This window comes from Malania oleifera, chromosome 9 (genome assembly GCF_029873635.1).
Source record: "Malania oleifera isolate guangnan ecotype guangnan chromosome 9, ASM2987363v1, whole genome shotgun sequence".
Classification (NCBI taxonomy): domain Eukaryota; kingdom Viridiplantae; phylum Streptophyta; class Magnoliopsida; order Santalales; family Ximeniaceae; genus Malania; species Malania oleifera.
Window position 1 is genome coordinate 94,933,276 of NC_080425.1, and position 17,015 is coordinate 94,950,290.

The window sequence follows — 17,015 nt, forward strand, 5'->3', positions numbered from 1 at the left end:
TTAATTTTATTGTGCATGTAAATTGATATTATATTTTTTTTATTTTAATTTTTTATGACTACCTACGATTAAATTAGGCGTTATTAATAAAAGTTATATAACTAGGGCATGCAAAGGGAGTCGATACCATCATTTTAAATAAATATTTGTTGTACCCTAATTACTTTAATATATAATTTTCAAAAAGGGATTCAAGTTTAAGACACTTAATGTGAACGATTCGTGTCTAAAGTATATAATTCCGTTTATCAAATTATAAATATTTTTATTAAAAGTTATGAACTTTAGCTGGTAAACTTTTAAAAACTAGAAACAATATGGATAGTAAAAAGATATGAAGCTATGTGTGTGTGTGTAATTGAAATTATCATTTATTTATTATATGTTTGTGTTACAACAAAAAGAGTATTCGAGGATTCTAGTTCAACCCGAATGATACCTATTTGTCAACAACATTTACTCTATCTATATTCAAAATAAATTTTGAAATTGGATTTATGTGACTTTGAATAAAATATGATAAAAAATTTATACTAAATTTTGTTTAAATCTGTAAAAATTCAAATAAAAGATGTAACGTAAATTTCATGCTCCCGAATACAACATTACGATTCATTTAGTGTAAACAATATTTTTATTTTCCTTTTTTAGTTTTCTAACAAAATATTAAAAAAATTATCTTACTTTTTAGTGTTTCAAGATGTGCACAAATAGAAACTAAAGAGTTTATTTAAACAAGTAAAATTGTCTTTTATTTTTTATTTTTAGATTTCAAAATAATTACAAAAAAAAAATAATTTGTTTTTTAATTTTTTAAAAAAAATTATACAAAATTTTTTTAAAATAATAAATTTTAGGGTTTGGATTGAGATTTTTTTAGATTTTAAAAAAAAATAATACATAATCCACACAAATTAAAATTTAAAAATCTAATTTCATACAATTATACGCAAAGTAAAAGTTGGAATTTTAAAAAATTGATGTCATTAGTGTCATCCCAATAGGGGGTAAATTGGGTATTTAAAAAAATTTCTTAGGTTAAATAAGATAACAACAGTATTAGTCAACCTAAGATATTTCTAATCAGTTTCAATTCCCCCAATTAATAAAGTATGCAAATATTTAAAACAAATATGACATTCTCAACAAATTAAATACTTGCATACAGTCACCACCTCATATGTCATTTAAATTTGAAGCATGTATCTAAAATGGTTAAGCAATAAATACAAACATATACATGTGATATATCTCATTTAATTAAAGTATGTGTGCATGCAAAATAATTATAATCGTAAATGAACAAGCATACACATATGAAAATTAATGTGCAGAAATTTAAATGAGATCGAGAGAGAAAGAGACACACGATTTGTTATCGAGGCTCGGTCAAACTAGTCTGCGTCCCATTTTAAGCATACCCCCCAAAGATTTCATTATCCCTACTCAGTTAAACAGACGGAATTGAAGTCGTTACAACATTTCCTTAGAGGGTAAGGTAAACCTCAGCTCAATTATAGGGTTGAGCCACAACCATACAGCATCTCCTTACGGGACGAGGAATACCTCAAATCAATTATCAAACTGAGCCAAACTGGTTTCCCTTACGAGACGAAGGCACCCTAGTTCAATTTACGGGATAAACCCAACCAGTCTCCTTTACGGGGCAGAAACTCCTCAATTCAATTTACGGGCTGAACCCAACCGGTACATAAAAACATTTTTGTACATTAAAATGCTTCTACAACTAAGTAAAAATGTACAACAGTAAAACTCTTAAAATGTACTCTTTAATGATATGAAACATGCTCAGAGAGTAAGAATGTTTTTCTAAAAATAATATTTTCAATTTTTGAAAGATGATGTATATAATAAACACTCAAAGATTTGACCATAATAAAATTTTCTTCAAAAATATTTTCAATAAGAAGTAGGAGAACTTAGGGTTTTTACTTTTATGGTGATTTTTGCACAAATAGGAATGTATGATCTTTGATTTAAAAAATATGGAAAAAAGCATTTCAAATACCGGAACGTGATAAATATGTTCTCAATTAAAGATATTGCAAAAAGAAATTGTTTGGAGAAATAAGGATTAAAGCTCAAAATTATTTGTGTAATAAATCAAGATGAGCTTATGAATCTTGCAATGGAAGTGCAAAATATTCACAAGCAAAAACTTGGTTTTTCTCAAAAATGTTTATCAAGAAAAATGTATGGGAAAAACACTTAAGCATACTCCGGACATAAGCTCAAGTGGTAAGGACTTGTGTCAGATGGCCTTGGACAAAGGTGAAATTTGGGGTTCGAACTCTGTTGCCTGCAGTGCACATCTGCGATTTACCTCCTACGTGTTGGTCGAGGTTACGGCTGGTGTAGGTGTGGGATTAGTTTGGTGTGTAAAGCCCACGACACCCGGCGATATAAAAAAAAAAAAAAAAAAGTAGATGATTTTCAAAATTAAAGAACAAGTGAGCGTAAATGCTATAGATGTAAAAATAAATGCTCTCTTTCCATAAATATTTTTCAAAAATAATGAGTGAAAGAGATTTGGAGAGAGTATAAAAAATTTACCCAAAAAAAAGATTTTTGCAATAAAAAATAGTTTGGGGGAACTTTGATTAAAATAGCCCAAAAAGATTAGAGAGAAAATTTTGCTAATCAAAATTGCTAATCAGAGTTATAAAAGTAGATTTGGAAAGAGTATAAAAAATTTATCCCAAAAAAAGATTTTTGCAATAAAAAATAGTTTGGGGGAACTTTGATTAAAATAACCCAAAAAGATTAGAGAGAAAATTTTGCTAATTAAAATTGCTAATCAGAGTTATAAAGGAGATATTTATAGATTTTTAAAAATTTTGACCCTTGGGGACATGCTTGGTATTTTTAAAATTATTTAATTAAAAAAATTAAGAGTGATTAGCGCTGAAAAATTACCGCAACCCGAAAGGTTCAATTGACCGGTGCTAGCGCCAGTCGGCTGGCCACATACAACAATTTGAATTTTAAAATGGGTTCAGTTGGTTGGGAAAGGGTCGGTCAGCTGGCATAGGCGACTTTTCGAACCTTCGTAGGTTCGGTCGACTAATACTTAAGTTGATATGCCGGTTCTTTAGGGTCGGTTGTGTAACGACCCAGAAAAATATTGATATTCAAATATTAAGAGAAAGAGAAATGAAAGCAAAAATAGAAGGGAAGCTGCCAAGTTTCGTCGACGAACACAGGGTTTCGTCGACGAAGGCTTTAAGCATTTCGTCGACGAACACAGGACTTCGTCAACGAGAAAATACCGAGAGAGGTTCTGAGGCAGCCTAAATTTCGTCGACGAATACGAGGCCTCGTCAACAAAATTTGTGAAGGACTCATCGACAAACACAGGGTCTTGTCGACGAAATCCCCTGTTGTATATATATGCGGAATCCGAGAAATATCTCATTTTAAGAAGTCTCTGTCTCTCTCCTCTCTCTCCCTACGACTTTCTCTCCCTTCTCTCTTCGTTTTCGGTCCCACTAGTCGCCGGATCAACGATCCGAGGCTACCACGACGCTCCTGGTGGAATTCCCTACAAGTTTGCCGGAGCGGATCGTCGAGAAAACGAAGTTGAATTTCATCCTAAATTCTGGATAAAGTCTTTTATTGAGTTTTTGGCTTTATGGTAGTTGTAAGAAATGACGTAGGCGGAAAAATAATAATATTTTGTTCTGAAATATTGTGTTTTCAGGAGGTTGATCTAGGAATCTTACGGGTATAGAGCTAGATTTTTATAGGGGCTTTTCAAAGTTGAGGTAAGGGAGATATGCTATGCTAGGAGTTTTAATAGAGTTAATAGATATTTTATAAGCATATTTTTATGTCTGTCTATTATACAGTTTTTATAGAAAATGAGCATAAATGTTTGTGTGGCCTAAGTAGACTTTCATGTGAAGAATGAATTTATACAGCTGTTATGAAACATCATACTATACTAAATACAAAGATATAGAAAGTAGATACATTTAATATGGTTTCCCAGCATATGAGATTATACAGAGATAGATTTATATTCGCAGAGAAATGTACATGCATATACAGTTTTTATATGAATAGTTCAGGAAACAGATATATATATATATATATATATATATATATATATATATATATATATATATATACAGATACATGTATATAGTATTATTCAGATCAGTATTTATACCATGGCTTTATACAGAATTTTTTATGTCATGTTTCCTATTACCGTAATATACAGACAGAAATACAGAGGTAACATCAAGATGCTACAGATGCAGTATACAGTTTTACAGTATATATATATAGTACATAAAGACAGTGTTACAGTAATTTTGGAAACATGATGAAAATAGTAAAAGAGTATATATGTATATATGTATATAGTAACAGATCCCTGAGAAAAGGTACACAGACAGATACAGATTACAGCGCACGGTACCGTTGCTAGATACAGATAGAGTGCAACCACATAGCTCAGATAGTATGTGGGTACCGTCAACCATGCTCAGAGAGTATGCAGCTCCCCAATACACTGGTTTGAGGGGGCCGGTTTTACGAGGTAATATCCAGTCCCGAGCTTAGGAGAGGATGCAGTTTGGCCGGGCTGAGGTAGTGTAGAGTATGATGACCTATCTGGAGGGCCAACCAGATAAAGTCCCGCCTACGGGCCGCACAACCCTGTCATGAGGGGTCAAATCATTACGTACAGAGTCCTAGGAATAAAAGCACAGTTATATATATATATATATATATATGTTTATAGTTTTACAGAATAGTATGATATTACTAGTATGAAAAGTAGAAAGACAGATGACACAATATGTTTTAAATTGTGAAAGGAAGATATGTTTTACAGATGATTTATTACATTGCAGTTCAGTTATTATTTTTAAAAGTATCATTAACTTAGTTGTCACACACTAATAATAGCATGTTTCCACTTACTGAGTGTCGACTCACCCCATTATTTTACCATTTTTCAGGTGAGCTAGTTAGGCGAGCAGATCAGGCTCACGGATAGAGTGTAGCCCAGATCACCCTGATTATAGGGTGAGTTTTTGTCATAGTGGTGCATGTTTTTGGATAGATGACACTGGAGGGACATTTTGTAGGGTATGTAGATATTCTGGATTCTGGTATTGTATAGTTTATGTATAAATGGTTTTATGATTTCTGTTTCCGCTGCGTTGGAATGTTTATTGTATATATATAAAAAAAATGAATGATAAGAATTTTGAGGTCGTTACAATTTTGTATCAGAGCCTAGGTTGCTAGGTTTTGTAGACCCTAGAGTGCAGCGGAAAGCAATACCAGAATATAGGAAAGAGATTTGAGGTTTTGACCTGTGATCTGGATACAGGATTTCGTGATTGTTTCTATGTTTTTCCTGGGGTGACGATTCTAGGAAAATCATAGTAAACCGTCGACGAGTCATGTAGCGACCCTCCATAAAATACAACATAATAAATAAATAGTCAACCCGAACCCATGGGTAACGGGGACTCCTGTCATAGACAGCGAAAAACCTACGCAGCAGTAAACATAAAAATCCATACATCCATCCATAAAACATAATAATACCAGAGCTTTTATAACATTATGATACTGTACTACTATACATCATTATATACATCAAAATATCTCTAGGGTCACACAAAAATAACTCTAACCCTAGTACAAAATCTTACCCTCCTCACGGGGTAATCTCACTAATCTCAACGGCGGCCTTGACCCGCCGGTCTCTGTGGGACTCCTGAAAAATTTAGTAATATTGGGGGTGAGACACTTCTCAGTAAGGGAAAGTAAACTAAATACAGCTGTGTGGCAACATGAATATTTTAAGTGCTTATACATATACAGTACATTTCATAACTCTGGAAATAATCATAATACCATGCTGGATAATCATGTATTTTCATATTCGTTAATAAATCATAACATACATAAACATTTGTTATTACTCGTAATACTAAAAATCAACCCAGGATGAATAGCTAGTTAATGTCAGGTATTACCCCCCATGACGGATTGTGCAGTCCGAAGGCGGGACCCAACAATGGCTGGCCAACCACTGCCGAATCAACTATGTTTGTAAGTACGATGGGCCCGCCGCACCCTGGTCTGGACTGCCAGGTGGACGTCTACGCTCTACTGAAAGCCTTATCGACTATCCATCTCCCATCCCCTTGTGGGACGGTAGCACTAATAAGGCCTCGTGCCAAAATGAACCCATAGCTACGGTACCGAGCTCCTGGTCTAAACTAAACTAACATCCTGGTTGTGAAAACATATAATACATGATCATACATAACATCATTACGGCCTCGTGCCGAAAACATAGATATGGCCTCGCGCCGAAATCATACCTATAGCCTCTCGCCAATAATATAAATACGGCCTCGTGCCGATAACATAAAATATGGTCTCGCACCAAAATTGTTTCAGGTATATACATTCTGAAAATACATCGTTCATCATACAATCGTCAAAACCATCACAATATAACTCATCGTTTCATAATACTTGAAAATGTGTTTTACTCGTAAAAGCACTCTTATCTTATCTCATTTCACGTAAAATAATATTCATGCCACACATGCTTTGTTAAAAGTCATACTAAAATCATGATTTTTTCGGCATCTCATACATACATATACATTTTTCTCATAATGGTAGTATTTTCCAAACATACGTTTCATATATGATAAACAATTATAACATAGGCTTTTCTGAAAATAGATGTGCTCATAAATAATAATAACTTGCATGGAAAATATCTGCTTTAGTTTACTTCCTTACCTGACTACTGAGAAAGCCCCCAAAAATCTTAGCCTGACCCCTATAGGATTTTTTACTCAATATCCTGAAACTCAAAACCCCCAGTATTAAATATCCATATTTTTATGCGTACATTAATTTCTATAACTACCTTAAAGTCTAATTTGGCTTAAAAAGCCTTACCTCAACTTTGGGATGATTTCCAACTCCGTTTTCCCGACGATCCACTCCGGCAAACTTGTAGGGAACTTTGCCAGGAGCGTCGTGGTAGCCTCAGATCTTCGATCCGGCATAAAACCAGCCCAAAATCGAAAAGAGAGAGTGAGAGAGCCGAAGAGGAGAGAGATGAGAGAGAGAGCTCGGAGGAAAATGATAAAAATCCTGGATTTCAACTATTTATAGAACAGGGGATTTTGTCGACGAGACCCTGTGTTCGTCGATGAGTCCTTCACAAATTTCGTCGACGAGACCCTGTATTCGTTGACGAAATTCAGGTTGCCTCAGAACCTCTCTCGGCATTTTCTCGTCGACGAAGCCCTGTGTTCGTCGAGGAATTCTTTTAAGCCTTCGTCGACGAAACCCTGTGTTCGTCGACGAAGCTAGGCAGCTTCCTTCTTTATTTTATTTTGTTTCCATTCCCTTTTCTTTTCCTTCCAGATAGAGTGCAACCACATAGCTCAGATAGTATATGGGTATCGTCAGCCGTGCTCGGAGAGTATGCAGCTCCCCAGTACACTAGGTTAAGGGGGCCGGTTTGACGAGATAGTATCCAGTCCCGAGCTTAGGAGAGGATGCAGTTTGGCCGGGCTGAGGTAGTGTAAAGTATGATGACCTATCTGGAGGGCCGACTAGATAGAGTCCTGCCTATGGGCCGCACAACCCTATCATGATGGGTCAAGTCATGACGTACAGAGTGCCAGGGATAAAAGCACAGTTATATATATATGTTTACAATTTTACAGAATAGTATGATATTACCAGTATGAAAAATAGAAAGACAGATGACACAATATGTTTTAAATTGTGAAAGGAAGATATGTTTTACAGATGATTTATTACATTACAGTTCAGTTATTATTTTTAAAAGTATCATTAACTTAGTTGTCACACACTAGTAATAGCATGTTTCCACTTACTGAGTGTCGACTCACCCCATTATTTTACCATTTTTCAGGTGAGCCAGCTAGGCGAGTAGATTAGGCTCGCGGATAGAGTGTAGCCCAGATCACCCTGGTTATAGGGTGAGTTTTTGTCATAGTGGTGTATGTTTTTGGATAGATGACACTGGAGGGACATTTTGTAGGGTTTGTAGATATTCTGGATTCTGGTATTGTATAGTTTATGTATAAATGGTTTTATGATTTCTATTTCCGCTGCGTAGGAATGTTTATTGTATATATAAAAAAAAATGAATGATAAGAATTTTGAGGTCGTTACAAGTCGGCTAAGAGCATTTTGAACCAAAGCGTCGGTCGGCTGAGGAAGGCAAAGAGGTTCAAGTTCTAAGATCGGTCGACCATGGAAGCTGAGTTCAAAAATGGTCAATCAACCGAGCCTAGTCAAATATTTGACTTCCAACCTAATGCTTGGTCAGTCGACTGAGCTGTTTATAACTCGAAGTAGCTGGTCGACTAATGACAGTTAAAAACCTAAGGTTTTGCCTCATTTTGACCTAAATGCATTTTAAAACCTTTTGTGTGATTTTGGCATTTTGGAAATGGTTTTATCTTTAAAAGGTTTGATCTCCTAAGGTCTATCTATGGCCTTTGTGTAACGTCCCTCAATTTCTTAACATAAAATATCACATAATAAATAAAATGGTCAACCCGAACCCGTGGGTAACGGGGACACCTGTCAAACACAGCGGAAAACCTAGCAGCAGTAAACATAAAATCTCAAACATCTCATCATAAAACATAATACCAGAGCATTCTATACATCCTCACATACATCCAAATATCTCTACGGTCAAACACAAAATAACTCTGACGCTATTACAAAATCTTACCCTTCTCACAGGGTAATCTCACTAGCTCAACGGCGGCCCTGACCCGCCAGTCTCTCAGGAGCTCCTAAAAAAATTAATTAAGTTTGGGGGTGAGACACTTCTCAGTAAGGGAAAATAAACTAAATACAGCTGTGTGGCAACATGAATATTTAATGCATTTGTACGTATACAGTACATTTCATAATTCTATAAACATAATCATATCGTACTGGGTAAACATATATTTTCACATCTGTTAACAAATCATTTCATACATAAAGTCATCTTTTATAACTGTAGTACTGAAAACAAACACAGGATGAATAGCTAGCTAGTGTGATGTATTACCCCCCATGACGGGTTGTGCAGCCCGAAGGCGGGACCCGACAATGGCTGGCCGACCACTGCCGAATCAAATATGTCTGTAAGTACGATGAGCCCGCCACACCCTGGTCCGGACTGCCAGGTGGACGTCCACACTCTACTGAAAGCCACATCGACTATCCATCTCCCATCCCCTCGTGGGACGGTAGCACTAATAAGGCCTCGTGCCAAAATGAACCCATAGCTACGGTACCGAGCTCCTGGTCTGAACTAAACTAACATCCTGGTTGTGAAAACATATAATACATGATCATACGAAACATCATTACGGCCTCGTGCCGAAAACATACATACGGCCTCGCGCCGAAATCATACATATGGCCTCGCGCCAAAATCATAGTAAATATGGCCTCGCGCCAATAATATAAATACAGCCTCGTGCCGATAGCATAAATTCGGCCTCGTGCCGATAACATAAATACATGGCCTCCCGCCAATAACATAAATATGGCCTCGTGCCTATAACATAAATATATGGCCTCGCGCCAAAATTATTTCAGGTATATATATACTGAAAATACATCATTTATCACAACATAACTCGTATTTCCATAAATGCTTGGTTCGTAAAATCTTTCACATCATAATACATTTCACATAAAATAATATTCATGCCACACATATGCTGTTAAAAGTCATACTTCATATTCTAAAATCGTGAATTTCTTACATCTCATACATACATATACATTTTAATCATCATAGCAGTATTTTCCCAATCGTACATTTCATTCGAAATACACAATATAACATATGTTTTTCTGAAAATAAATTTACTCATAATCAATAATAATTTGTATGAAAAATTACTGCTTTAGTTTATTCCCTTACCTGGCTATTGAGAAATTCCTTAGGACCCAAATCCTATGCCCTTAGCGCCCGAAATTCAACTCCTGAAATTTACATTTTTCCCCAGATTAATTAATCTATTTCTCCAACATAATACTCATCTAGCCTTCCTTAGGCTCCAAATATCTCAAATTAATATTTAAACTATTATTTAATATTCCTACTTAATTTTTTAAATTTTACCTACGGGTCCCAAAATTATACCCGCGGCGCTCACCCGAGCCCTAAATTTCAGAAATCCTACTTCAGTCTCAAATGCTTAATATTTTAGCATTTATAAATTAATGCTAATTAATTAAAAATAAGCCCCTTAATAATCGCCGCCCCCCAAATTTGGGGTTTTGGCCCGACACCCCCACGAGAATTCCGTCCTACTAGACTTGTAGAGAATCATCCCTAGATTCTCGTGGTGGTGTCCATTCGTCAATTGGGCTTATATTTTATAAGAAATTAAAGAAAAATGGGAAAATGGCTTACCCCAGGGAATACGCCTACGCCGCTCCTACCACCGATCCGCTCCGGTAGAAATGACGGTAGCAGCGAATGGAGTCCAGTGGTATTTTCGGATTTTCGATCGAGCGAAAATTCGTCACGAAATCGAGGAGAGAGGGAGAGAGAATGAGAGGAGAGAGAGAGAGTGAGCTGCGTTGCAGCAAAAGAGAAAATAAAAGAAATGAAAAGTACAGAGGAAGAAGAAGAAGAAGAAGAAGAATAAGAAGAAGAAGAAGAAGAAGCTTCTTTAAGCTTCAGGAGATAGTTATAATAATAATAATAATAATAATAATAATAATAATAATAATAATATATTTAATTAATATTAATAATAATATATTTTATTAATAAAATAAAAATAAATTTTAATTAATTATTTTTTTTTCTCTTTCTTTTAAAATCTGATTAATTAATTAATTAATTAATAATATTTTTTTTATTTTATTTTTATTTTTATTTTTATTTTTGGAAATCAATCCGCTAATCTTTTATATATCTTTTTGGGATTTTTACACTTTGATTTCCTACGATCAGTCTATGATTAGTCCAGTCTGAGCATTCAATAATATCATGTAGATGCAGGTATTATTACAGACAAAGATAAAAACTAAATGTAATACAAATAAAACAAATAAATTTTTTCCTTCTCCTTTGCTCTTTTGTCTACATGGAATGCACTAGATTGAGCTTTAAGTCATGTCCTGACTTCCACTTTTCGTTTCCTTTATGTGTGTGTTGAATAATATACATGTTCACACGTTAAGTACACACATAAGATATGAGTGTTTGTCAGCATTAAAACAGGGATTAGACTCAAAAAATCAACAATAAAAGTTAATAAAAAAATGTCGTTACATAAATTTAGAATTTTGAAATATAAAGTGATATTTTTGTAAATATTTGAAAAGTTAAAAGTAAAAAGAAACAAATTATTTTCACAAGACAATAGTATTAAACTTTTTTATTATGATTCATTTTTTTCCATACAAATATTATAAAAGTGGAAATTAGCTAACTATTTTTATGATTGCTCGACAACTGAAATGAAAAACGAATAATATTTTTCACAACTAGATGGCTCCTTAACATAACCCAAGATTGTTAAAATTAATAAGACTAATTTTTTTAAAAAAATTATTATAATTTTACATATATTACAGGTAAGGTAGCATTTGAGAGGGTGAATTTATAACCTTAAATTTGGATCTGGGTATACTTGAACAAATTTCAATACTATTTTTTATTACATCGTATTAAAATCTAATACATATTTAAATCGAAGGTCTCTTCAAACATAGAGTAAGTATGTCTCGTTATTTCAAGAAAGACTAAGTGTTTTCCTAGGACTAAAATTGTATAAATTACTTCCTATAACAACCTAACACATAGGGGTGACAAAACGGATTAACGAGTCGGGTTCAAGCGAGTCACAAACAGGTTGGGTTAAACGAGTCGGGTTCAAGCGAGTCACAAACAGGTTGGGTTAAACGAGTTCGGGTTAACCCGTTATTAGCTTTGGTGTATTCCCAAGAGGGGGGTGAATTGATTATTAAAACTTTATTCCTAGGTTTAACTAATTCAACAATAACATTATACAAACCTAGGGTCTTTCTATTTAATTATAAACTCAATCAACACATGTACTACACATAATGAATCAAGCATACAACATACATGTACTGAAAATAAAAGCGCGGAAAATAAATTTGCTGAAATATAAAGAACACGCACGATATGTTATCGGGGTTCGGCCAACTGTGCCTACGTCCCCGCCTCTAGCTCGCAAGCCCGAGGATTCCACTAATGCTCACTTAACGGGTGGAGCGGTACCTAATACAATAGGTCAATTAGCACAGGACTGACCTCAACCTTTACAAACTCTCCTTACAGGGCGGAGAAGGCTCTAGGTCAAATTCACAGGGCTAACCCCAACCTTTACACAATTTTTACCGGGCTGGATTACCGCCCTCTCAGGCCATGCCTAGAAATACAACAATATGTATAAATTTGTGCGTACAATCAAAGCGCTTCTAAACAAGCAGATTATGTACCAATTCAACACATGCAATAATCAACGCACCTCAACATGTATGAACTATAAGCTCGGTGCTCTACGTGTGCAATCAACACTCAGCAAGGAATAATTACAAGTATGCTCAAGAGTGTTCTAACAAGCTATTTCTTTAAAACTAGATATATCAAATCTCAATACTAGATTAAGGTTTCAAAGATGTTGCAAACAATAATCAAACCAACTCAAAAATATTTTCCTTAATAAAATAGGCACAAGAGTTGTTTGAAAAATTATAACTTGTAAAATCCTTTGCACACAAAAATATAGTTATAGGAATCTTGCAATGACAATGTAAAGATCCTTAAGCTAATAAGTTTTTCCCAACACTAGGTTTATCAAAGCAAAATTGTAGGAAAACTTATGCTTAACTCTCAATATCAAAATCAATCAATAAACAATACAAATGAGAGTTATAAGCAATATGGAATGTTGTATAAACACTCTAAGCACTCTCACTACACTTGGTTAATCAATAAAATCAAAGTTGTAGAGTGTATTGAGGTAATATGAGCAAAATGGGTTTGGAAAATTTGAGAGAGTTTTTGGCTTAATCCTATTTGCTAATCCTCAACTAATCAAAGCAAACGAACTCCTATATATAGATAAATGGTAAATTATGACCGTTGAGGAACACAATGGGTATAATTAAATTTGTTAAAAAAGTTTAGCAAAAATTAACCTTGTTTAACCCTTTAAGCTTGGTAAAAATATTAATCAACCTGAGATAATTTGGGTGGCTGAACTTAAGTTTGGTCGCCCGAATAGACTTATCTTGAAAATTCATATAAAATAGTTCAGGTGCCCGAATTATCATTCGGTTGGCTGAACAAAAGTCAGAGAGTTAAGTCCGAGGTTCGGGTGCTCGGTCTTATGTTCGGTAGCCCGAACTCACAAGTTTGGTTGCCCGAAGTCATTTTGAACTATACAGTTCGGTCCCAGGGTTGGTGAAAAGCACTCTAACATGGGTTCGGGTGCCCGAGGAAGATACGTTCAAAAAGGTTCGGTTGCCCGAAACCTGTCAACATTTTGACTCGGCAAAGGTTCGGTCGCCCGAAGTGTTTTACACACTAAGGGTTCGGTCACCCGACCTCTCACATATTTTCAATTAAGTTCAATATTTGTTTCAATTAATTCCTCTGATATTATAAGTAATATTGGGGACTTTGTGCACTAAGTGTTGGGACCTAGAGTCTTTCTAGGGCCTTTTTAAGTACGCCAAAAAAACTGGCGTCGGTCGACTGATCCCTAAGGTCTTTCTAAGGTCTTGAGCTTTAGTTTCTACATGCATGCAATGCAAATTATTACAGACATTTTTCCTATTTACTATTACATACCCAAAATACACCAAATATTAATTACAATGAGTCTTGAGGGTCTTTAGTCTTCAAGTCTTCCCATGTGCCAACATATGATCTGATAATATAAACCTGCACATAAACTTGGCAACCATTAAATACCCAAGTATTTTTCATAATCAAAACAGAGTATGACACATAGGGTTAACAATTATTAACAGGTGATTATTATGTGAACTCAAACCCCCGCCCGTTTAAGAAACATGTCATAGACATGTCACCTCTTTAAAAAATATAATTTATTTATTTTAATTTTTTTTAACATTTCATATAAAATGACATTTAAAAAAAAAAAAAAAACACCCCTTCATTTTATTTTTAAACGGGTCACATGATGTATGACTCGATTCGAACCCGCCTAACCCATTGAATAAACGAGTCGGGTTCAAGTTGATCCGTTTATAGATGGGTCAGCTTGTATTAAACTCAAACCCAAACCTAAACCCAAACCCAGTTTAAACGGGCGAGTCACGGGTCATCAGTCGGGTTTCGCCCTGTTTTGCCACCTTTACTAACACAAGGTGAAACAAAAAATTAAATTTGGTCTCGAAATATGGTAATAAGAAAAAAATTCAATTCCACTAATATAATGTGCTATTTGCAAAAGCTTGCAGATCACGTGTTAGTAAACTAATAATATAAAATGATAAAACTTACAAATAAAATAAAAAATGAAACCGCTATTCACAAATAGGCTGAGACATGGATATTTCGCTTTCATTAAGGAGATTCAAGCTGTAGTAATCCTAAAAAAAATAAATAAATAAAATAAAAATAAAAATTAAATTTAAAATTTTTTTTAAAAAATAATAATAAAATATTAATTAATTAATTTAAAATTATTTTATTAATTAAATAATATAATATAATAATAATATAATTGTATATATATATAAGGTTTCCTGAAGGATCAGGAAACAAGAATTTTTTTTTTTAATTTTATTTCTTCTTCTTCTTCTTCATTTCCATTCTGCGCAGGACAGCCCTGAACTCCTTCGCTCCTCTCTCCCACTCTCCTCCATTTCGTCTCCGTTATTTAGCCAATAAAAAATTCAAAATTACCATTGGACTTTACTCGCGGCCACCGACATTTCTACTGCAGCGGATCTATCGTGGGAGCGGCGTAGGCATATCTCCTGGGGTAAGGTCAAATCTCAAACTTATCTCAATTTCTCTTAAACTATAAGCCTCATTAACGAACAGAAATCGCCAAGAGACTCGTGGGGAGATTCTCTACAATCTAACCAAAACGGTTTTTCAAATTGGAGTTCCGGAGTACCAATCCTAAATCGAGGGTAAATTTGATAATTTAGGCTTTTATTAGGCTATTTAGGGTATTCAAAATTTAGGAAAATTTTAGGGAAAGTTATTCTAGGAATTATGACAAATAATATGGTAAAATTTGAATTTCAGGATTCGAGGGTTTTTGAACACCTGGGGCGTAGGTCGGGGTGTTATCGGGTTTTTTTTTTCAAGAATCAGGTAAGGGGATTAAGTTAAGTCAGTAATTTTATGAAAATTGAATCAATTAAATTGTTATGTTTATATAAATTTATTTATTTATTTATTCATTTGGGAATTTAAATGCTATTTTGGAAACCAACCGTTCAAAATGGATTTTACAAACCTAGGATATATGGTATGGTATTTTTTAATAAAATGAACGGTGGAAAGCTTGTTCGTTTATATGGATTTGTTAAAATGTAGAAAATCGTGTGGCAGATGATTTAATTTGTTTGGATTATTGTATATTTGGATTTGAGATTTTAAAATACTGAATTATCTGTGAAATACTGAATTGGTTGAGAAATACTGAAAATGCTTGTGAAAAACTAGAACTGTTTATGAAATGCAGGAGTTTGAACTAACAGCCAATGGTCGGGTGTTATTTGATTAGCCAAGGGCCAGGATTATTATTTGATGGTCGAGGGCCGAGTTTTAATTAATGGCTATATGTTGGGTTATATTTTGTGGCCGAGGGCCAGGTGTTTGGAATTATAGGAAATATATATGAATTAATATTTTAAATGGTGATTTCTATTATCTAAATTGCATGATATGCTTTAGAAACCCTAGGGACCAGTGTATTGTGAGCACGGTACCGTTGTTAGTTAGATCATGTGCACCCAAACTGTCTAGATAGAAGTGTAGGGGGTCCAGCCGACTGCCTACATGAGGTTGAAGTAAGGACGTCAGACTTGCAATTTTGCTGTGGATGCCTGTAGATGTGTTTGCAGAGGATGTTATTTTTTACTTTGTTTGGGTTGATCACCCAAACTTAGTCCAGCCTTCGGGCCGCACAACCCGTTCCATGGGGATGTAAATAACGTGTTTGTCACAGGGAGTGTCTTATATACATATCTGTTAATTTATGTAAATACGGTTAATTAATAAGATAACTTCGAGGGTTTACTGAGAAAGGTGAGTGCCCTGGTAGCAGTAATGGTACTAGAGCAGAGGGAAGCTACTTATATAGGCCGGTAATCTTCCCTATCCTTGGCTAATTGTGTGTGTGTGTGTGTAAATTAAGAATGTTTTCATAAATGTGATTATCTATCTAGTAAACTGGTTATTTTCTATACACTAAATGCATGCTGGCCACACACAAACATTAACTTAGTCTTTCCTTTCCCTTACTGAGTTGTGCCTCACCCCTACTTTACAAACTATCTTTTCAGGGAATCCTAGAGATCGAGTCTAGCAGGTTAGAGGAATCAGGCTAGTGGTGTAACGCCCCAACCTGGGTCTGCCAGGGAGCACTACATCTCTCCTCCTCCACTTGGACCAAACAACAGGGGGGCAGGCCTTATCAAACTAATGACTGGCCACACAGATCAATACGTGTCTTTTTCAGTGTGTTTTGTTCTCACTCACACACTTCCTGAGAAAACTTCCCAGGAGGTCACCCATCCCAATATTGCTCCAAGGCAAGCACGCTTAACCGTTGAGTTTTTATGGGAAAGCTCCCGAAAAGAAATGTGCACCTTGTTGATATGGATAGTAACATCTAATCTTTTTAAGCCTTTCATCCATGGGGTATCACAAGTGGAGCAAATTTTATGTAGGTAGTGTATAGATAGAAATTTTA